The 23013-nt window shown below is 39.5% G+C and overlaps 1 protein-coding gene across 16 annotated transcripts in view; it reads left to right on the forward strand.

The window, feature by feature from the left end:
- Positions 1-23013, forward strand: part of LOC309665525 (uncharacterized protein) — a 572167-nt gene that overhangs the window by 317601 nt on the left and 231553 nt on the right. For 12 of the 16 annotated variants that reach the window (XR_014266444.1, XR_014266445.1, XR_014266446.1 and 9 more), the window contains one exon: positions 1-21240. This exon is cut by the window's left edge and continues 13014 nt beyond it. The exons of 2 other annotated variants lie outside the window; for them this stretch is intronic. The gene's annotated coding sequence lies outside the window, so the exon portion shown is untranslated. The remainder of the gene's footprint in view (positions 21241-23013) is intronic. 2 more of the 16 variants (XM_082472155.1, XM_082472156.1) reach the window with 2 other exon arrangements.

The raw sequence follows: 23013 nt of genomic DNA on the forward strand, positions 1-23013 counted from the left end.
AGAGGCATCATTTTATGTGTGGGTCAAATGCTGCTCAACTGCCTGAATAGTTTAGCAAAAATCTTGTATGTATTTGTAAGGCCTGTAAAACATCTGAGAAGTTTGGTCTAAATGTCTAAAAAAATACATGCACTTGTAAAACATCGGTTATTTTCTAGTACAAAGGGGAAAAAAGGGTTTCAATAGCCTTAGTGAAATCCAAGGAAAAGTTTGCATACCATCTTCATTTCTTCATTTATTAGTAGAGTCTCTGCAGTGAACTTTGCAAGCCAGGATAACTCTATGTTAAGATAGAGAATGTAATCAAGATCACTAATCTTCTTCCATTTGGTCTTAATCGTGACCAATTTATGGGATATTTGTCAGAGTGGGAGCAAAGAGTGCATCACAAAAAACTTTTAAACCCTCCTAGGTGGTAGAAATTGTTGAAAAGTTTTGTTTCATTGATACTTCAGATTCATGGGAGTTTTAAGAATTAAAGGTTTCTGAGACAATTTATTTGTTTGTCTCCAAATTCATAAAATTACTTTTTTTGCTCATGTGGCCCAGCATCCAAATGCTGAAGGAAAGTTAGAAGAACTCTGAATATCTTTCCTTCCTTTCACATATCAGCCAAGTCAAATGAATGTGTGGATGGAGCAGTTAACAACCGAAGCCTGAATTTATTTCCCTACATCCTCAGCTAGGAAAGTCAAATAGCTAGAGAGCTATTTGTCGTTGTTGTTTGTTTGCTTTGTTAAACAAGTCACAATTTCAGAAGTGATTCACAGGCTGGTGTAGGTTTGAGGTTGTATTTAAATTTCTATAGCTCCTCTTGGAGAACAATCTCAGATTTGTCTGAATTATGGAATAACTGGTGGCAAAGTGTCAAGAAGTACTGATTAAGCTAAAAATTTCCACAAAGGAGACACAATGTCCCTGGAATTTTGGATATCAAGCTACGAATCCAAGAACTATCACCAAATGTTGGGCCAAAGCGTCCATGTCTGGGCACTGTTTGAGCTCTCTGGGCTCTGGGCAAGGATAGTCTCTCATAGAGCCATTGATCATGATGAAAATCTGGCATCAGAACTAAGATGCTTCCTGCATGAATATGCCTCCTAATTCTAGAGACCAGTTCTATCTGTTAAATACTAGCTATTGCACAAGTTGCAAGTTGCCCACTATTGGGAAAGAGAGAGAGAGAGAGAGGTGCAGAGAGACGAAGGAAGGAAGGAAAGAAGGAAATAAGAAAGAAAAAGGGAGGGAGGGAAGGAAAGCATTTAGTTTTATATTCTTGTTCCTATATTTTTTCATTTCAGTTATTTATTATATTCATTTACATTCATTTATTCAACAAATACTTACTGAGAGACTTCCAAATGAAAGTTTATATTGGATATGGATGGGTATATGGGGAGTGGTACAAGAGGGTACAAAGATGAATCAGACATCTTGCCCTCAAAATGCTTATTGTCTAAAAGAGGAGCTTATCAGTCAGCTTTCGATATATTGAGCTGTGGTAACAAGCGATCCCCAAATCTCAGTGGAACAACAAAGGATTATTATCATTCATGTGCATATCACCTGCAGATCAGCTGGCGTGTTCACTTCATTCTAGGACTCAGCCTGAAGAAGCAGCCTCTATCAGGAGCATGCCACTTACATGTCAGTGGGAAAAGGAGAAAGGAAACCAGAAAAGAAAAAGCACATGATGGCAATTAAAGGTTGTGTTCTTGTCTCATTGGCTAACGCAAGTCACATGGCAGAGCCTGATGAGAAAGGGGCATGAATGTTCTCCCACAGGGAAGTACTGCAAGTCATATGGCCACAGGATGGAATGTCTGATTCTCTTGCAGGGAGGGCAGCAAATAATTGTGAACAATAATGCAGTCTACTATAGGGAGATAAATACACACACACACACACACAGTGCATCATGTATAGGATATGTGCACTCTTTATACAATACATCAGATAGTGGGAAGGGATAGGCATCCCAAATGCAGGGACATTTCCCTGCTTTGCCACTTGGAAACCAGCTATTTGACTTCGGAGAAGGCACTTAACCTCTCTGAGCCTCAGTTTCTGCACTTGAAAAGTTAGGATAATTTTATAGCTTTGTGGTAAGGGTTCAATTCAAGTTAAATGCTAAGCAGAAAGCCTGGCATATAGTTATCATTTAAAAAAATTTCTCCTCCTGCTCCTCCATATTCTCTTCTTTCACCTTATCTTTTTTGTTATTTCATTTTGGAATAATAGGGAATGCTTTCTGGACAATGGCATTTAATCTGAGGCTCAAAATTTGGATTGTATTTAAACAGGCAGCAGAAAGATTAACTCTGCATCTCAGTTTTCCCATTTTTAAAATGGGGATAATAATGATAATTGTATCTTAGAGTTGGTATGAGGGTTAAATTAGTTAATATAGAGAAATATGAGAACAGTGCCTGGCATATTGCAAACCTCATACAAGTATTTGTTAGATACAAATACACAGGTGAAGGCTAAAAGTGGGCTGGAGGGAGAAAGGGTGTTCAGATTGAGAAGATGAGAAGAGCAAAAGCAAGAACCAGGGAAAGTTTAAGGGATGCACTGGGAACAGAGAATAGATAGGCTTGGTTGTGGTATTACCAAACTGAACTTGGGTCTGCTCGCCTGCCTTGCAGCAAAGTCGATTTACGGACACCAGGTTGTGGTGAAGGAAAGTACAGCATTTATTTGCAGGGTGCCAAGCAAGGAGTACAGGCAGCTCATGCTCAAAAGACCTGAACTCCCTGGTGGTTTTCAGGGAAGAGTTTTAAAGGCAAATCTGAGGTAAGGGCTGCAGGGAGTGTGCCTTTCTTCTGATTGGTTGGTGTTCCAGGAATCTCAATGATTAGCCTTCTGGTTCTAAACAGTCTGGGGTCTACATGCTTGTGCTCAGCCTGAAGTTATCAACCTCCCCCGGGTAGGGGCCTTAGTGCCTGTCGAAGAATACAAAGGTATGAATCTGTTATACTGTATACATATATGTTATGTATATCCCTTGAGGAGGAGCTAGGACTCTGCTTTATTGCTGCTCTATTTTTTTCTTGACTGCTTTTCCTCTGTTTCTGCATTCCCTCACTTCCCTAATTAGTAACTGTTTGGATCTTGCCTTTGGAACTCAGGGCAGCCCTACAAACAAGAAACTGGGGACACAGAAAGGTTTTTGTACCCAGGAGGGCCCCACAAGGTGCTGTTCAGTTTCAGTGGCACAGAGTGTGTGAAGTCAAGTGTCGTAGAAGATGGGGCTGAAGGGGTGCCTTGCAGCCTGAGCATTTGGACTATATTCTTCAGACAGTAAGGGGATAGTTTGAGCTGTGCTTCAGGCAGATCTGTTGTCAGTGTATAAGGCAGGTAGAAGTAGCAAAGATGGGAGTCAGGAATGCATAGGAGAAGGACGCTGCAGATCTTGGTGGAGTTCCATGACAGCCACCCTAGGACAGTGACAGAAGGCATAGAGAGAAAGGGCCACTGCATGAGGGAGCATGGAAGTTCAGCAGGCCTGGGACCTGATGGATTGGGACTGGGTGGTAGGGTGGGTGGAGCAGGCAAGGGTAGGGAGGAGACATAATAAACTTTCTTCAAAAAGCAACTTAGAGACGGGTGTTAAGATGCTACCTGTCATTTACTATTGATGTGAATCTTGTCACTCAGATTTCTCCTCAAGTCCTAAACAAGAACAGCTGTACTGAAGACGTTTTAATCAGGAGACAGAGAAGGGAGCCAGGGAGCGGGAGAGGAAAGGCAGTATGGTGGGTAGGAGGGTTGAAAGTGGAAAACTGGGGAGAAGAGAACAAGGCCTAGGATAAACCTAGGATAAAGGCACAGAAAGGGAAGTGGGACTATGCCATCTTCTAAAATATCGGCCTTTTATGTTTCTAGTATATTACCAAGTGAAATATGGATTTCTATAAAATAATGGGCAATATGATAATAATTTTTGATAAAAAGAAATAATACACATTCCCAATCACAGGAAAAAATAAAAGGATATATACCTAATTTTAGCAGTGGTGAAATTATAGATGATTAAAATTTTTTACCCTTTGCTTCCTAGGTTTTTCTGCATGAGCATATATTAGTTTTATAATGTAAGTATTAAATAATAAATTCTATAAATAGGGAGAAAGGGAGAAAGAAACTATCCCTGCTATAAAGATCTTAAAAACTTTACACTCACACACACAATTTATGCTATTGTTTTGTGACACTTAGAACATATATTCTAATAAAAACAGATGTGCAAACAATCTTTTGGCAAGCAACATGTTCAAAGATTGGGGGCTGCCTGTAGCTGATTACATTGCCAGTGTGTCAGAACCAGGGTTTTAAGTTCAAAATGCTTGCTAACAGAAATCATTACAATACACAGGCTAGGTTGGAGGGAAATACCGGCCTAAAATTTGGATACATTTAAAAGAAAATGTTTCAATGTGTTTATATTCAAACTCAGCCTCAAAGAGGTAACCTTTCAACTTAAGAGTCATTTTGGACAACTGTTCTTGAAATTGTCTTGTATATAAAACCCAATTGGTCATGACTATTGAAAACTATGTTACTTTTTTCTTGTAGCCAGAATATGTAGGAAATGAGAACTCTCTAAGTGATTTGGCAAAAAATTAATCTTCAGCCTGTTTTAATATGGGATCTGAATTGTTTTGCATTTTTTCCTTTCTTTGATTCCTGTTAAAGGTAGACTGAAAATATTTCCTTCAAGGAGGGTTTAAGATTAAGTCCTCCCTGCCTCTGGAAAAAAAGCATTTGGTGTTTGTTTGCTGGAGATTCAAGGGGATTGGGTTTTATACGAAAATGTGGAGTGACTTGCCAATGTAGTTAGTAGATAAGGACTTCTCCTGAATCAGAAAGATATTCCCTGGGGGCCACAGGAATAAAGAGGTCAGTGGGTCTGGGGCAATGAGGAAAGGGACCCTTCTCCCTGTCGGGGTTCTGGGGAGTTGGCAAGTTTCCAGAGGGAATGGCTAGAGGAACAGGACCATAGGTCTAGGTGTTTCCTAAGTGTGGCTTTGAAGGGAACAAACAAAAGGGGCCAGTGGTCTTCTTAGGGACAACCAGAATGACCATGTTATAAATAACCATCCCCTATTTCCCCCGCCCCCTGCTTCTAAGCTTTGGCGCTGCTTAAGACCCTAGAGCCTAGAAATAGCCCTGACTTGGAAAGGAAGGCCTAAGAACATGTGAAGTTACATTTCCAACATATCCTGGCAGAATGGAGACTTGGCATTGAAATTAGGTAACATCAAAGATAATATATTTCTTGTACATCTGAGTTTGAGGCCTAAGAGTCAAAAACCAGTACAATATTGAATAAAGGGATGATCTAATGATTTCCTCTTTGGATTGTGCACACATTTTATGAAGATTTAAAAGGACACAAATGCGGTGTACCTGCTCAGTTCCCATTTTGGACTGAGGCACTCATTCTCTCAGCTGCCTGGAGGATTGGCTGCTGAAGGATCCCAGCATTGTAATTCTTTTTGGGAATTGCCCTCTGCCAAAGGAAGCAGCCTTGCCCTCTCCCCAGAGGTAGCCTTGGTCTAAAGATGGATTGATGCAGGGATACAAAGACCCCACTCATTGCCTCAATTTGTGGCAACTCTTTAGGGCCATCTCAACTCCAGAGCTCCCAGTGCGATCAGCTGAAGCCTCTGTTGCAACTGCATTCCAGTTCAACTCCTTCCTCAGCGCAATCCTGCTACCCTCACTTCCCTACAAATATTCTCAAGTTCGCTCCCCAATGAACTTACTGCACGCAAAGCTCTGTCTCAGAATCTGAGGGTGTCTCCAGGAAACCTGACTCAGTACAACAAACTACCCTAATCTTTTCCCATTAAACAAATACAGTCATTTAAATCTGCCCAAAGACAGATACCTCTTACACCCAGACATCTTGTTCTTTGTATTTATTTAAAAGTGGATTTTGGTATGGATTTTTCTTCAACGAGAAGAATTCTTAAATTGTCTTAAGAATTAAGAACTGGGACAAAAGTAAAAATTGTCCAGGACCCTCTTCTCTTATGGACACAAGCCAGAACTGCATTTCAGAAGTTCATTTTTAGCGTATATTAGTTGCCATTGACAAAACAAATGCCAAATACCAAAGAAATGTAATATACAAATGCACTAATAAAATGTTGATTTATAATGTTATAAAATCTCCCTATAGTTTAAAAAGGATCATGTTTTCGTCAGTTGTTCTTAGAGGTCAGTGTGGAGCTCTCTCCCATTACTCCAGCTACTATGAAGCCAGTCTTTTTCACTGTTGAACGCATTAGGGGAAAAAATGGGAAAGTGGAAGAAGAGTAGTAAGCACTTACTTATGATTCTATGTAGCTCAATGCTAATTTGTCCTTTATTTACCACAGTGCCTTCTTACTCTTCTTACTGGGAAAGATATGTCCATGGGACTTAGGATATGATGGTGGGGGTCTATTTTCTCTGTAGAACTGTTGTTGGAGTATCTCTTCATTACTGCTACTAATATTTACCAACAGAAGAGACTCAGGAATGCAGATGAAGAGAAAAACTGGCCAGCATAGGAAGTTTCTTGTAGTTAATATTTTTTAAAAGAATGTAGGTATCATGTTAAAAATGTAAATAGTGTCTATTTAACCATCATTTATTATTATTAAGATTGGTAAAAGCACTAATAGTCAATTAGGTTTTAAAGTTATATATTGAACCTCTGAAATACTAAATGTAGCGATCAGATCTAGAATCAATAGAGATGTATATTAGGAGAGGGAGAAGGAGTTTGGAACTTTCTTCCTTTGAACTTAAAGACAATTATGAAGATTTTTATTTTCCTACAAAAAGCAAGATTTCAGTGCTATGTATTTTATCTGTCTACATTTGTACTAAGATAACTGAATATAGTTAAGAAGGCACCTTAACCTCTTTAGAACAATTGTATACGTATGCTGTTGTACAAAGAGAAGCCCAGAATTTAGATTGGGTAACTAAACCCCAGTCTGACTTGGCCTACGCAGAGATTTATGATTTTAAATTATTTGCTTAGGCAAACCCAGCAAATTACTCAATTGTTAGTTACATTATTAGTGTCACCAGCTGAATACAATTTCCCACTTCCGCCCAAAGTACCTCTGCAACTACCAAGGGCTTAAAAAGACACAGGGAAGTCTGGGTTGCCCAGATGCTACTGTTTGGCTCCCAGGGTTATTGGGCCAAAGGCATGATATTAATTTAGCAACAGCTTTAATTCCAGTGCTTCACAGATATAGGAATTGGAGGGGATGAGTAAACCCATTCATTGTGGAGACTGTTAGGGCCTGAACTGTGCCCCCTCACAAATCATCTGTTAAAATCCTAACCCTCAATGTAACTATATTTGCAGACAGGGATTTTAAGAAGGTAATTAAGGTTAAGTTAGGTCAAAAGGGCCCTAATCGCATAGGACTGATATCTTTATAAGAAGAGGAAGAGACACTGGAGCCTTCTCTCTCTCCATGTGCACACATAAGAAAGGCCATATGAGGACTAGGGAAAAGATAGCTGTCTACAAGCCAAGGAGAGAGGTCTCCGGAAACCAACCCTGCTGGCACCTTGGTCTTGGACTTCCAGCCTTCAGAAGTGTGAAAAAATAAATGTATTTTAAGCCACCCAATCTTTGCTATTTTGTTATGACAGCCCAAGGCTGATATGGGGGCATTGGTTATAAGTTCTAGGAGTTTGTCAGCTCACTAGAATGGCTTTCATGAATCAACAGGGATAATGTCATTCTCTACGATGCTTTTTTTTTTTCAAGTTTAAGTCTAGTTGATTTACAATATTGTGTTAGTTTCAGGTGTACAGCAAAGTGATTTAGTTATATATATATATATTGTTTCAGATTGTTTTCCGTTATAGGCTATTACAAGATATTGAATATAGTTTCCTATGCTATACAGCAAACAATAAGTTTGTTTTCTGTGTGAGTCTGTGGCTGTTTTGTATATAGATTCATTTGTATTACTTTTTAGATTCCACATATAAGTGATATTGTATAATATTTGTCTTTCTCTGTCCGACTTACTTTACTTAGTATGATATTCTCTAGGTCCATCCATGTTGCTGCAAATGGCATTATTTCATTCTTTTTTATGGCTGAGTAATATTCCATTTATATATATATATATATATATATATCACATCTTCTTAAGCAGTCATCTGTTGATGGGCACTTGGGCTGTTTCCATGTCTTGGCTATTGTGAGTAGTGCTGGTATGAACATTGAGGTGCATGTATCTTTTCTAATTAGAGTTTTTATCTTTTCTGGATATATGCCCAGGAGTGGGCTTGTTGGATCATATGGTAGCTCTATTTTTAGTTTTTTAAGGAACTTCCATGCTGTTCTCCATAGTGGCTGCACCAATTTACATTCCCACCAACAGTGTAGGAGGGTTCCTTTTTCTCCTCACCCTCTCATACTTTTTTGATTACTGTAGATTTGTAGTATAGCTGTGAAGCCTGGGAGGGTGATACCTCCAGCTTTATTCTTTTTCCTCAGGATTGCTTTGGCAATTCTGGGTCTTTTGTGGTTCCATATAAATTTTAGGATTATTTGTTCTAGTTCCGTGAAAAATGTCATAGATATTTTGATAAGGATCGCATTAAATCTGTATATTGCTTTGAGTACTCTGCCTTTTATTTGCTGCCACTTTTTAAAGCTTATGGCATTGAATGCTCATTTCCTTATCAGTTTTCTGCTCATCCTCCTTTTCTTTTTTTTCCCCTCCCTCCCTTTCTTTCTTCCTTCCTTTCTTTCTTTCTTTCTCTCTCTCTTTCTTTCTTTCTTTCTCTCTTCCTCTCTTTCTCTTCCTTCCTTTCTTTGTTTCTTTCTTTCTTCCTTCCTTCCTACTTTTTTCATGTCATTAGGATTTTTTGGTGGGAGGTAGGGATAAGCTGTGGGAGGAAATTTCATGTGCTACCTTAAGCCTGAAGTCACACAGCCATCAATTTAAAGAAAATATACTGAGTAATTACTGTGTGCAAGTTCTATACTAGTTTCCTGTTGGAAACAAAAAAGTTTATGCCCTTTGACATTCATTATTTTCCTCTTCAGCCTTCCAATAAAAGAATAAATTGTTTTTAATTAGATAATCAATGGTCTTACTCGTTTATTGAAGAGGATTATGATAAGTGCAAAACAGATCTTTAAAAATAATATCCTGTCATCAGGTTTTAAGTGATGAGCATGAATATTGGCAGGTTTCTGAACTTATGAGTAAAATTCAAGTATAAGAAATAGACATTTGATTGAAATCTCCCAGTCTTTGTCAGAGTCTCCCTCCCTGTAACTCTTCCCATTCTCCCCTTAGGAAGCAAGCAGGAAGGTGTGGCCTACTTGAAATAAGCATCTAAATATTCATTTTTATTGCAGTCAACCTGAGTTGGACATGTATATTTCCAAGGAGAAATGCCAACAAATCTCATTTTCAATGGCTTGAACTAACTACCAGTCAAAAGAATGAAAGTAAGTTGGTCCAGTTTTCATTCTAGGCTTCACCTTTTAAAAATATTTCTTATTTAGAGTAACTGAATCTATAGCCTGAGACCACACTGAATGTGCTCCATGTTCTAGCACAAGCTATTTATACATGGCTTATAAATAATGAAAGAGAGCCCATTTTATCATCACTAGCTGATTTACATCCACTATCCTCAGTTACTCTTCATTTATTCCACATTATATTGTTTATTCTTTGGCTACTATGTTTCATGGTCTCCAGTTCACAAGAAAACAATAATCTGTGAAGGGGGTGAAATATTCTAGAAAAACAGAAGAATTAGGAGTTCTAGGCTCTGATGCTGATTTGGACACATCACTTCACTAGCTCTTAGCTTTGTTTTCTCATCTGTAAAGCAAAAGTGTTGCAAGGTTCTTTCCTGGCACTAAAATTATGCAGGATTAATATATTTTAGAAATGCATCATTCTATGGTTTATATATAGTTAAATTCTTAAGGATGAAAATGGGGAGAAAGTGATTTTTTTAGAGCTACATCATAGTGATGATTATGTTGAAAGGTCCTGAGACCAACCCCGAGGTTTGAAGATTCACTTGGAGGATTCACAGGACTCAGCATGTAGTAGTACTCAGGGCTGTGATTTATTACAGTAAAAGGAAACCAGACTCAATCAGCAAAGAGAAAAAGCACATGGGTAACATCCAGGGAAACCAGGCATAAGCTTCCAAGGTCCTCTCCCAAGGAGTCACACAGCATGTGCTTAATTCCCCTGCAGCAGGTGTGACAACACGTGTAAAATGTTGTCAATCAGGGAAGCCTGTTAGAGACTCAGTGCCCAGGGTTTTTACTGGAGGATTGTCACAGAGGCAGCCTCTGCCTGGCACACACCCAAATTCCAGACTCCCAGAGGGAAGGCAGGTGTTCAGCATAAACTGTATGGTTTGTACAAATAGTTTAAATGTAGTGAGCCACTCTTAGTTAATGGTGGTGGAAACTGCTGTGGACTGAATATTTGTGTCCTCCCCCAAATTCATACGTTAAAACCTAATGCTCAGTGTGATGGTATTGGAGAGGCCTTCGGGAGGTGCTTAGGTCATGAGGGTGGAGTCTTCATGAATGGAATCAGTGCTCTTGTAAAAGTGGCCCAAGAAAGATTCCTTGCCCCTAGGAAAAGACATCCATCTAGGAAGAAGCTGATTCCATGATCCTAGAATTCCAGCAAGAAATGAATTGTGAGAAATGAATGTTTGTTGCTTATAAGCCACCCAGTCTCTGACATTTTGTAATAGAAGCCCAAACAGACTAAGACAGGAGCCCTCCTGAAATCTAAGTTCCCAGACCTTAGCCAAGGGCCAACCTTGTAAGCAGGCCTTTCAAAAGGATGGCAATCAGACCTGCTGTATTAACTATTTTCTGCATAGTTACACAGTGTGTTCGTTTCTTAAATCACTCTTGGATATAGCCCTTGTATATTATCTGAGTTATGTAAAAACCGGTATTAAGTAAAATAATATTTTTCCAAATAAGTTTAATTTTTTTCTATTAGTAAAGTGAAATTTTCATTTAAGAAAACTTGAAAAAAAAACATAAAAAGAAGAAAAATATGGTAGCAATTTCTAAACATAATTGCTTCTAGATAATCACCTTCCAAATATTTTGGACATGATTATCACAGTGCCTGTTTAAATTATATTCTATTCTTCTCATTTTAGTCTTATAATATAGAAAATTTTGCATATTATTTCAAAACATCTTGCAGACATGGTTTGTAATGATTATTCCATTGTATCATAATTTACATAATCAATGCCCCTTTTGCCATTTTTCAATATCATAAGTAATGAACTTCTTCATGCACAAAGCTCTTTCTGTATTTAGAATTATTCCTTAGTATGATTTCTCAAAACTGAATTCACTAAGCCACAGGTTATGAACTTTTTAAAGAATTTTGTTATCCCTTGCCAAATGGCTCTCCAGGAATTATAAAATTAGGGCATCTACTAACAAAGTATTTCTCTAAAATGAAATGATGCTTTCGTTTGTTTTCCTTGCAGTGTATTTCTGTGGTATTTTTTTCCCTTTCATTTTTCTCCCCATTGACTGCCTATATTTTCTAATTATCTTACTACTAGGGCACTCCTTTGGGCAAAGGCACAGTATTCATAAATCTCCTCTTTAAAAAAGCAAGAATGTTGCCTAGGAATCTTCATCATGCATTATCACAGACTAACTCACTTGTTTCCTGAGCAAATGAGATACAAGTTCCCCAGATTTTGACTGAGAGGCAGGGAAGAGGGAAAAAGAGAAGAAAGAAAGAGTCTGGAATCCTGAGATATCATTCCGTAAGGGGGTTGGATGGTCCATGGGATGCTGTGGTGGGTCCCTGGTAAATGTGAGAGTGGAAAATGTGTTCTGAAATACAACATTTGGAAAGATAACAAAAGAGCCAACATAACCTTTACTACAGTCTTGCTCCAAAACAGATTTGACCCTAAAAAGCACCAGCAGGTAGTGCAGTTAAAAGAAACTAGGTTTGTGTTAAATGGCTTAAATTGGAGTTCCCATGCCAGTGCCTGCTAACTGAGAGCCCTTGAGCAAGTCACTTCATCTCCGCCCCTCAGTTTCCCCCTTGATAAAAGGGGATAATAGAACACACCCAACCTACCTTATGAAGCCACGGCAATTGTGTTCATATTTAGTAATTAATGTTCATGGAATCACTTGTGCGTGCCTGGTGCATGGGGTGCACTGAATCAATGATTATTGAAACATAAGGAAATGACGAGAGAAAGTCCTTTATGAACTTGCAGAGTTGTGAAAAAAATAAGACCTTAACCTTATCCTCAGCTCAGTCTTAAATATCAGTCAGTCATAACCAGTGAAAACGGTGGTTTTAAGTTACAGCAAATACTATTCTGTTTTCTGTTGCTAAGAACCAAACCAAATTGTGGTGAGAATATTTTAGATTAGGAGCAAGTCCTGCTGTGCCTTAATATTTGCTGTGCTTTTTTTGGGGGGGGGGTCAAAAATTCATATATTCAAATGAACCTCTTAATAAATTACCAATAGTTAAGTTTAATCAGAGAGTGTGCTCCAAGGTAGTATGTGTGTGTATATGTGTGTGTTTAAACTTTGCCACAATTATAAAAGTTATACATATACCATTTAGAAAATACAAAAAGTATAAAAAACCAAATCTCATCTCCCAAAGGCAGCCATCAATGATAATTACTAACTTCCTTACAATATTTTTTCTATTCAGTTTTTAAATCATTGGTTTGGTCTTTTGACAATATAGTGAAATAGAAATAATGTTTTATTTTGGAGTCATATAGAGCTTGCTAAATCTTTTCTCTGCCACTTGCTAGCTATGCCATCTTAGGAAAGTTATTTAGTTTCTCTGAGCCTCATTTTCCTCATCCATAAAACGGAGACAGTGATACCTGTTTTCTAAGTCAGGATTCATCAGAAATAGCATGCATAAAGAATTAAAGTACGTGCATGGACTACCCTGGTGGTCCAGTGGTTAAGACTCTGTGCTTCCACTACAGGGGGCACAGGTTTGATCCCTGGTTGGGGAACTAAGATCCTGCGTGCCGCATGGCTCAGCCAAAAAAGCAAAAATAAAAACAAAAAGAATTAAAGTGCACACAGATCAATTCGCAGAAACTGTAGTATGCATGAAACTATAGACCATATCCAGTTCAAATTATTTATAAGTAGTGTGGCAAGTAATTTTTACATGTAATAGATGACGATGCTTATGTATATCAACCAACAAATGTACACATGGGGATGCTTTCCTAGCAACACTAGTTCTATTGTAAATATTTAATAAAACAATAAGGTCCAGCAGAGCCATCTCCGTGCTGAACTGCTGTAGGTCAGAGGCTCAGCTGTCTGCACATAAGGGGGAGGTGGTGTGACTATGAAAGACTTCACCTGGTCATTTCTCTGGGCATATTGGAAACATTTTATTTGGATAAAATTTATTCCCTGCTTTCTTCCAAGAGGATTAAAGGATATGGAAATTTCAATATAATCTAAAACAAAACACAAAGGGAAAAAAGTTGAACAGAACCATTCCTCTGATTGTTCGGCATTTATTGAGCACCTACTATGTGCTGGGAGCTCTTGATGGAGTACAAAAGGAACCAAGGTAAATGAGACTGCTCTCTCCCCAGGAAACTCCCAGGTTGGGAAATGGTTTCTCAGACTATGACCTGAACACCCTCTGTGTAGAATCACCCAAGGTACTTTTGAAAAATGAAAAAAGGAGGATTTCTCATCCCCTATCTGGAGGCCTCTCCTCATGCAGAACGTCTGGGAGTCTCCACTACTCACTATCTCTCTGGTTGGTGGGCATGCATGCTGGGGTTTGAGAACTTCCAGAGGGGAAGCAGACTTAGCAACAGCGAATTCTGCAGTGATGTTCCAGTGTAGTCATCGATTGGGCAGAAGCTGGGAGATTAAGAGTGGGGACTTTGGAACCAACAGACCTGAATTCAGTGGCTGACTAGCTAGGAGTTTGGTGGAGCTTTCCCATCTCTCTAAGCCTCAGCTTTATCATTGGTGCCATGGGTCTAATGCTCCCTACCTCAGAGTGGTCTTGCGTTAAATGAGATGACCTTTTATAAGAAAATGCTTAATGCACTGCCTCATTCATAGGAGGTGCTTGAAAAGTGGTAGCCATCACCGTCACCTGCCCAGGAGGCAAATGCAGTCACACCATAATCATGGTCTGCTATAGCACCAATCAGATCCCAGAGGCACAACACAGCCGTTTCTGGGGCCAAGGTCATTTGAGGCTTTGACAAAGACCCTGCCTCTGGAGTCTGGCCATTAACCCACAACAGTTAAAGGCTGAATCAACTGAGACCTGGTTGGAAAAAAAGAGGTCTTGCTCTTTTTTCTTCCCTCCTTTCCCTCTTCCCCTCCTTGCTCTCTCTCCATTCCTATTCAGTGGAAATGATGCATCACCCCCAGAACACTGCAGTGGCAGAAACCTGTTACCAGTTTTGTCGGATCCTGAAATGGCAGATGGATGCAGCCTGCAGCCTCTCCCTGCATCCAAGATGTCTTCATCTGTCCTCCCAGGACCCCAGCAAAATGCTTTTGGCAAACGCAGGAGGAAAGGATAAAAATTAAGTATAAGGTGCTGCATTCATAGGGGCTTTTATGGCTTTGGATGTGTAATGATGGTTTAATGGCAGTCAAGAGACAGGTAATTAGAAGCAATCCGCTCTGATCGCCCTTGTACACAGCCCCAGATAGCTCCTCAACACTCCCGAAACCTTGTTTGCTTTCTCTGAGGCAGAAATCCCACAAGGTCTGCACACTGCCAGCTGTCGAGCTAAAGAACTGCCAGCGTGTTCCTGAATGGGAGCACTCAGCCTGGCGAGGCTCCCTTGAGCCGCCCGGCGCTGTCTTTGCCCGCATGATTGCCTTTATCTAGCTGGTGCAGGAGCCGCTCCTAATCATGCTGCTTCTGGCCTCCAAGGGTCAAACAGGGGACCGTCGCTGCCTAAACAAACGAGGAGGATGTCACCTTTGGGGGAGACTGATAAGCAGTTGGCAGGCAGGCCACGGGGAAGAGAAGGCGCCAGCAGCCAGCAATCTGCAGAGGCTGTAAATATGTTACACTCTCAGTGGGGAGACGGGCAATATAGGCACCGAGAGGGCTTTGTTTAATGAGCTGTCAGAACGCGGGCATGAAAATATGTTTGAAAACATGTGCAAGCTGCAGAGACAGAGCGGGGGCCTATAAATGGCCCTCTTCCTTCGTGGTGGATGTTTAGAGCATCTTATCAGTCTGAGAACTGTCATAGGATGAAAGCTATCATTAGCAAACTAATGGTATTTGAAAGCTACAAATTTTTCTCTCTTCTTCAGTTTTGACTTAAATGGATTATAGGAAAGAATCTTAATGGTTTTTTTTTCTTTCCTTGGGATTTTGGTAAACATGCAAATTGGAAGAGAACCAAAAACAAACCACAAAAAAGTATCTCTGGAAGAACAAATAAAATGGTTATACTTCAAGTCTCTGCTAAGAACAACCAGCTTATATTCTTTCCAATTCTGTTGAGACTCTGTTCAGAGAACTCTAATGTACCTCCAGCCAGCGTTTTATTGCAATCAGGCCCATAAAAGAAAGCATAAATATGAAATAGATTGCTTTCCTATAACCTGGGTTTTAGAATTAGTGGGTAGGTATAATATTGCTTCTACCGCATCAAATAGTAGAGAAAAATTTTCCAAAGACTTGAAATTATTCTTGTGGGTCACATGGCTGTAGAGTTTATTTCTATTAAGGGTGAAACTTAAAGACTTGAAAAAATCTGTCAAGACTGAGAGGCATCACTGATTCAGAGCATATTTGGGCCTCCGTTCTTAAATTGTGAAATGATGCACGAGACGTTGGTTGCCACACGTGCATCTTTTTCCTTCAGTGTGCAAGAGACCTGAATCTCCTGCCTCAGGCAGCCAGAAAGGACTTGCACAAAACCACTTTCGCATTAAAAGGCTCAAGACAACGTGGAAACTGCTTCAGGAGAGGTGGCCAAATTAGCAGCAAATAGTCTCTTGGGACTGTATCGGTCACGGATTGAACAGTGGCAAGCTACTCTCCTCCAGCTTTGAGAAAAAGAGAAGAGAAAGCCCTGAGTAGGAAACAATAAAGTCAGATTGAAAAGGCAAAGAGACAAAGGTTAGAGAAACAGAAACAAAAATAAAAGAAAGACAGGGCAGAAAAAAGACTTTTTGATTCTCATCAAACAGCAAAAACTGAAACTCATGACAATTTGTTGCCCTATTCTTTATGCTTTTTCCCCACTTGCAGATGAGAAATGCAAAGGCAATATGCCTGAAGTCAACCAGTACAAGTAAGAGTCAGCAATGCGCCCAGCTCCTGGCACTCCAGCACATACATTCCCTCCCACTCCAATCTCATGTAACAGCAGCAAAATTGAAACTCTTGTATTGAATTTATTAAGAATAAAATTTGAATGGATATTTAATTTTTTCAAATCAGATGTTTTTTCAACATCTATGGGATTGGTCATATGATTTTCCTGCTGGAATCTATTAATATGGTTAATAAATAAATAGATGTCCTGAGATTGAAGCCTCCTTACATTCCTGGAAAAAAATGCCACTTGGTCATTGTGGCAGAGACTTCATAGATAGTCTTCTCATTATCTTTATTTTCAGAATATCTAACAGTTTCAGTTTGATTTTTCTCTTTTATCCAAGTTATTTAAGAGAGAGTTATTAATATCCAAAGTAGGAACTTTTTGTTTTTATTCATAAATTCCAGTTTTATTGCATTGTGACAAGAGAGTATTGTTTGTACTCTTTCTAATTTGGGGGAATTTACTGATATTTTCTTCTCTCATGGATAACTAGTTCACAAATTCATAGCTCCTCAGATCTCTAATACCTTTTTCTCTGTCTTTACTCTTAGCTGATAACCTTGCTTCCCACTTCACTGGAATACAAAATGGAAACATTCAGAAGATTAAGATACCAACAGATACAAACTCGGATACCAACAGCTTCCTACCTACCAGGATCTGGACCGTACACACTGCTCCCCTGCTCCCCTTCCTCTCTGTTCCTAACTCAAAGACTTTGCTCCAGCAATTCTCCCTACTTTCTCCTATATCAAGTTTCCCTTTTCTCCCAACTCATTTCTGCTAGTATGTTAACCATACTGTTACCTCTCTCATCTTAAAAGCAAAACACAAAATTATCTTGAGTTTACTTCTCCTCCAGACACCGTCTATCCTTTTTCTTTGTCTCTCCCCACCTCCCCCACCTGCACATGACAGAAAAACTTCTTGAAAGATGATTCTATGTCACTGCTTCCATTTTCTCTCCCCTTTTCACTTAAACCCGCTCCAGTCAGGATTTGGACCCTGACACCCCACCAAACTTGTGCTTGTCAATATCACCAATGACCTCCATGTTGCTAAATGCAAATCTCTGTCCCCATCAGAATCAGCTTATCAGCTGTCACAGTTAAATTGCTCCCTTCTCACGGCAGTGATTTCTTCTCTTGTTCTCTGAGACACTGCACATTTCATTTTCCTCCAACTCCACTGGCCGTTTCTTCTCAGTCTCCTTTGCTGGGTCCTCTTTTGCATATTAATCTCATGGCACTGAAGTGCCCCAGGGCTCGGTCCATGGATATCTTAATCTCTTCTCCTCTCTCTATACTCACCCCCTTGCTGATTCTCTTCCAGTTCCCTGCATTTAAGTAGCATCTAACTGCAAATGATTCTCAAACGTATGTCTCCAGTCATGACCGCTCCCCTGAGCATCAGCTTATATATCTACCTGTCAACTCTATATCTCCACTCAGATGTCTAATGAATATCTCAAATATATCATGCTCTAAACTGAAATTCTGATCTTCTCCACCCGCAGAACTTGTTCCACCCATGTAGCCTTCGCCTTCTCAGCTAATGGTGTTACTGTCCTGTTATCTGATGGGCCTTCAGTAATTAGAGAGCATGGATTTTTGTGCCTAGATGATTATTTACTATAGCTATAGGACAGGATGACTTGTCAAGAAGGGGTGGAGACTGTGTCTCCATACTGTAAGATCCTTTTGAAGTATGAGCTAACCTTCACATATAGGGTCATTATATTACCTCTTTTTAAGTTCCACTGTAATACTTTGACCTATAAAAGACCTCATCCTTGTACATTTGGGGACTGTTCTCTTTCCTAATTGAAGTCAGATGGTTGGCTTGTAGGTTTCGGGTTTTTTTTTTTCCCCTGTCTTCCTGAGCTGCCTCTTAACAGCTGTAGTGTATTGCCAGTGAGTTATCAGTGGACAGACATGAGGTTGCTTTATGATGTTAAATGACATATTATAGTGCTTCTTCCACAAACTACAAAAGCTGAACATCATGGACAATACTAAATCTTGTGCAAGAGTTATCCCTTTTAAAAAATACATGGTGATTTCTAAAATATAGCTGCACAATGTTTTTTTGGCCGTTTTCCTAACATGTGCTCTATTTCATGAGAAATGTTTTCGTAGAATTGGATGATCTCCTTTGGTCTCAAATTTTTTGACAACAAACAACAGCAAAAAATTATATCCTTAAATGCTGGAATGGAGAAAACACTATTAAACAACAGCTAATTTAAAAATAATGCCTACCAATGTAATAATTGATTCAGGCAAGTCATCAACAGCTTCTTAAACCACTGAATAATATCTTGCACGGTCTCAAATTATCATCATACAGATTACTTGTTAATTACAATAGAGAGAATATTGGTTAGAGGATATCATCGAACCAAGTGGTCCAAATCAACATCTTCAGTAATAAGTCAAACCTCCATTATGGACCGCCATATGTTATGATGGGGAAGTACATAACTATCACTTATTTAGTATACTTGACAAAAATGCTTAACTTGAATATAATCATGAGTAAACAAAAACAAAATGCAGCAATAATGATTCTGTGGTTATCTAGGAAGAAGTCCTTGTTCTAAGAAGATGCATTTAGGGTTGAAGTATCATAAGTGCAACGCACTTCAAAGGGCTCATTAGTGACAGAGAGAGACAGAGAAAGAGAGAACGTGGTAAAATACTGATGGCTGTTGAATCTAGGCGAAGGGTTACAGGTGTTCATTGTAATAGTCTTTCAACAGTTATAGGTTTGAAATTTTTTAAAATAAAAAGTTGGAGAAAAAGTCATAAATTAGTGGTTCTGTGAAGTGAAAATATTGGTTGTTACAGTCGTGTATCTCTGTAACCTGCTGTCAAGGCAATATTTCATTGAGATTTGTTAAAAATGACAGGCGATATGTCTACCTGAAAACTCCCACAGCTCATTTTTTTTTTTCAGGATGATAGACTAAACTGCAATTAAAACTGAAGATGTTATTTGTGGTAAAGTAATAATGAACATAGTCACCATCTACCTAGTCTCTCAAACGAGCAGGTTCATTTGCTCTTAATTCCTCCCCTCCTCCACCCACCAGTCCTCATATCTAGTCAGCCAGTCATGCCTCACAGTAGCTCCCGAGTCTGGCTTCTCCTCTCCACCCACGTATCAGGCACTGCGTGACCACCAGGAGGACCCCATCCCTGTCAACGTGCTGCTCCTCTGCATGGAACACCTTCCTTCCCTTCTCTCTCAAGCAACTCCCTCCTCCTTGTTCAGGATCATTCCGGGGGCACTTCCTCTGGGAAGTCAGGGGTAGTTTGTCACTTCTACTGGTTCCCACTGCATTTTGTTTTCCCCAAAACATGTCTCCTAGGGAGCTCTGCTGTGCTCTGACTAGGTGTTTCTGTCTGTCTTTCCACTGGACTGTAATTCAAGTATCTCTGGATCTTTTGTGCCTGACACAGCAACAGGCACCTAGATGGTGTTTAACAAATGCTTGTAGGAATTAATGAAAGAACAAATACAGATGTGATTAGCTAAACATAAACTAAAATAGAAAACCTCACTTTGACTGAGACAGTTCCTAAAGTTGACTGATCCAAATTGTACATCTAATCTGTTATAATATTTTTAAAGCTTTTTAAGGGAATCAAGGCATGGCAAATTCAGTGCACAATGAGAATGTAGAAGGCAGTCAGTGTGAATACGGGACTTTATGAAAATAACTCTGTTACAACTGAAAATATTCTGGTAAGGAATAGTTGTGAGGGAATGGTTCTTAGGGAAAATAGGGCTGTCTGCATGCTGGAATTTGGAAGAATAAAGGCTGGAGAAATAAGACTAAGTAGAGTGATGCTAGATATTGGTACCCTTTCCCAGCTCAAGCCTCTGAGGTCCCCACCCTATGGCTGACCAGGAGACTGTGTGTCAGGAGGTATCTGCAGTAGTCACTAGTAGTGGTTGGTCTCACTCTGTCTCTTTTAGAAGTCACTTAGGAGTGACAGAAAGCAGAATTTATGTACTGTCACCTACTCTAGAGTTTTAATGTGTCTGGTGAAAAATCAGTTCAGTGATGAAAAATAACAATTTCCAGAGGCCTTCTTCAGCATCTTGTGTAGCAGCACATAAGGGCATCAAAAATAATTTGGGGGGAGTACTATATTGACAAGGGAACAAATGGGAATCAAAACCATATCTAACATTAAATTTCATTTACAGTATGAATGAATTTTAAAATGAAGGGAGATGGGGAGTTATTGTCTAATAGATACAGAGTTTCAGTTTCAGGTAATAAAAGTCTAGAGATGGATGGTGGTGATGGTTGGATAACAATATGAATGTACTTAACGCCACTGAACAGTACAGCTAAAAAATGGTTAAAATGGTAAGTTTTGTGTTATGTATATTTTACCACAATTTAACAAATGAAAGGAGAAGTATCTTTAGTTAAATTGAGACAGTTTTAGCTTTGCCTAACTATAGATCTTTGAAAAGTTGTTTGGGAAACTCTGAGGGACCCTGCCGCTCAGCAACCGAGTTCTTATTGTTGGACTTGAGTTCATTTTGTGCCAAACTGATGCATGATGTTCTGAGAGATGAGGGGTGGGCTTATACTGTAAATTGTCAGCTATGTGGAGGTCTGGCTCAACACCACCAGACATACGAGAAACATCATGTCTCCTTGCCAGGGTCCTGATTCTACCCAGCTCGAGCTTCCTGGTCTGTGACAGGCAGGCACCTCTTGACCACCGCTTCCTCTCATCGCCCCTATCTTGTTGAAATAACTACCTCTGAAGCAGCCCTGACAGATCTGAAGTCCAGGAAAGAGGAGTGTGCCAGGTGCAGTATGCATAATTTTGTAAAATGTTGAATAAATGTCCGTGTGTGCAAGGGGAGGGTGCTTTTTAAAGTTTTTGCTTGAGGTCTAAACATATAAACCTGACTCCAGGTTCTCTTCCTGTTTGTAAGGATTTGTTGATATGACATCTTTGCTGGTAGCATTGGTATTGTGATGAGAGAACTCTGATAAAAGTTATTTTTAAAAATAGTGTTCACTTTTAGAACATTTAGGAAAAGTCTCTCCTCCCCTCCTTTGGATTTGTCCAACTTTTTTCTCTGGTTCACAGTTGTTTATCTGGACTCCAAATGTCCTTGCAGAGAGGAACCCTGCCCGTTTAAGATGTGTTCCTTAGGGTTACACTGAGATAATGCACATTAATATGGAGACCCTAAAGATCTCAAGCCATAGGCAGACATTGGGGCATAATCGCTCCTTTGTGATTGAATGGATGCAGAGGAGACCTGAGGATGCATATGAGTGTCCATTTTTGTTGGAAAAACATGTGGCATGCTCTCCATCATAGTCTAGTCTTGTAGACATAATGCAGTGGTTTCTCTCAACAAGGGCTTTCCAGTGTTCGCCTGACAGCAGTGTCTTTGGGCTGACAAAGATGGTGCCAACAGCATTCTAGTCTGTAATCACACTTTCCTTTCCCCTCCTCTCAACATTTTGAACACAGACCATCCTTTAACTTTGATGGTCTCTGAGACCACCTTTTTTTCTGCTGCGATGGCAACATTCCCTGTCATACTGATTTTTATTCTGTTACTTATTGTTACAACAACACCACTGGTAATGATAATGGATTCTTTCTGTGCAGCAGGTATGTTGCATATACACATTTCAATGATCACATGATCACTGACCTCAATCACATAATGAAATGATCACATTTCAATCCTGAGAGGTAAGGGAGGTATTACGGCTGCATTTTCAAGTTGCAGAAACTAAAAGACAAGCAAGGTGACATGGTTCGCCCAGGTCTCTCTGAAGCTTTTAAAGGTGCTGTGTCTGCTGCTGGAGGCTTGCTGCCTGCACGTGGTGGGCCCAATTGGGATCTGCAGATAGGTAGCAGCTACTCTTAGGGGTCAGGAGATCCTTCTTCCTCAGAATTCTTTCTTGTTTCTCACACTTTTCTAAGAAGATCCTTTCAATTCTATGAGATAGAAAAGCAAGTCAAGTCTCATGTAAATAACATCTAAAGTACATGTATATCAACTTCAAAGAAAAGAGGGGACATATAATGCTGAGAACCACTAACAACTCAAGAACACATCCTCTACTCTGTAAGAACTGGTCACACGTCACTTGGTACTCTCAGCACACTTCACAAAGTTTTCCATTACGTTCTCCCAAGTAGCCTAGCTACACGGATGGCAATAAATAACACTGCAAAGGAAATTCAGTGTCAACTTGGGGGGTTTAAAAACTATTTGAAAATAAAAGGACAAAGTTCAATTTATTAGGAATTAGCAACTACTTTTATCTGAATTCCACTTGTTGAAAATTAAGAATCAAAATGTATCCATCTCCTCTCTCTCTCTCTCTCTCTCCTTTTGGCAGGAGTAAAGAGTAGGAGGGGCTTAACATTATCATAAAATAGAATATTTAATTTTTATTGGAGTTCAAAAAGGCTATATCATGTTGTACAATATAGAAATGCAGCTGTTGGGTGTTGATACATAACATATATTAACACACATAGTGTAGCAGGACTACATCTCCAATTTCAAGTGCGTTTTCTCCATATATGAACACAATTCCTACTATTA

Source organism: Balaenoptera physalus (assembly GCF_965194825.1).
Source record: "Balaenoptera physalus genome assembly, chromosome: 8".
Taxonomy (NCBI): Eukaryota; Metazoa; Chordata; class Mammalia; order Artiodactyla; family Balaenopteridae; genus Balaenoptera; species Balaenoptera physalus.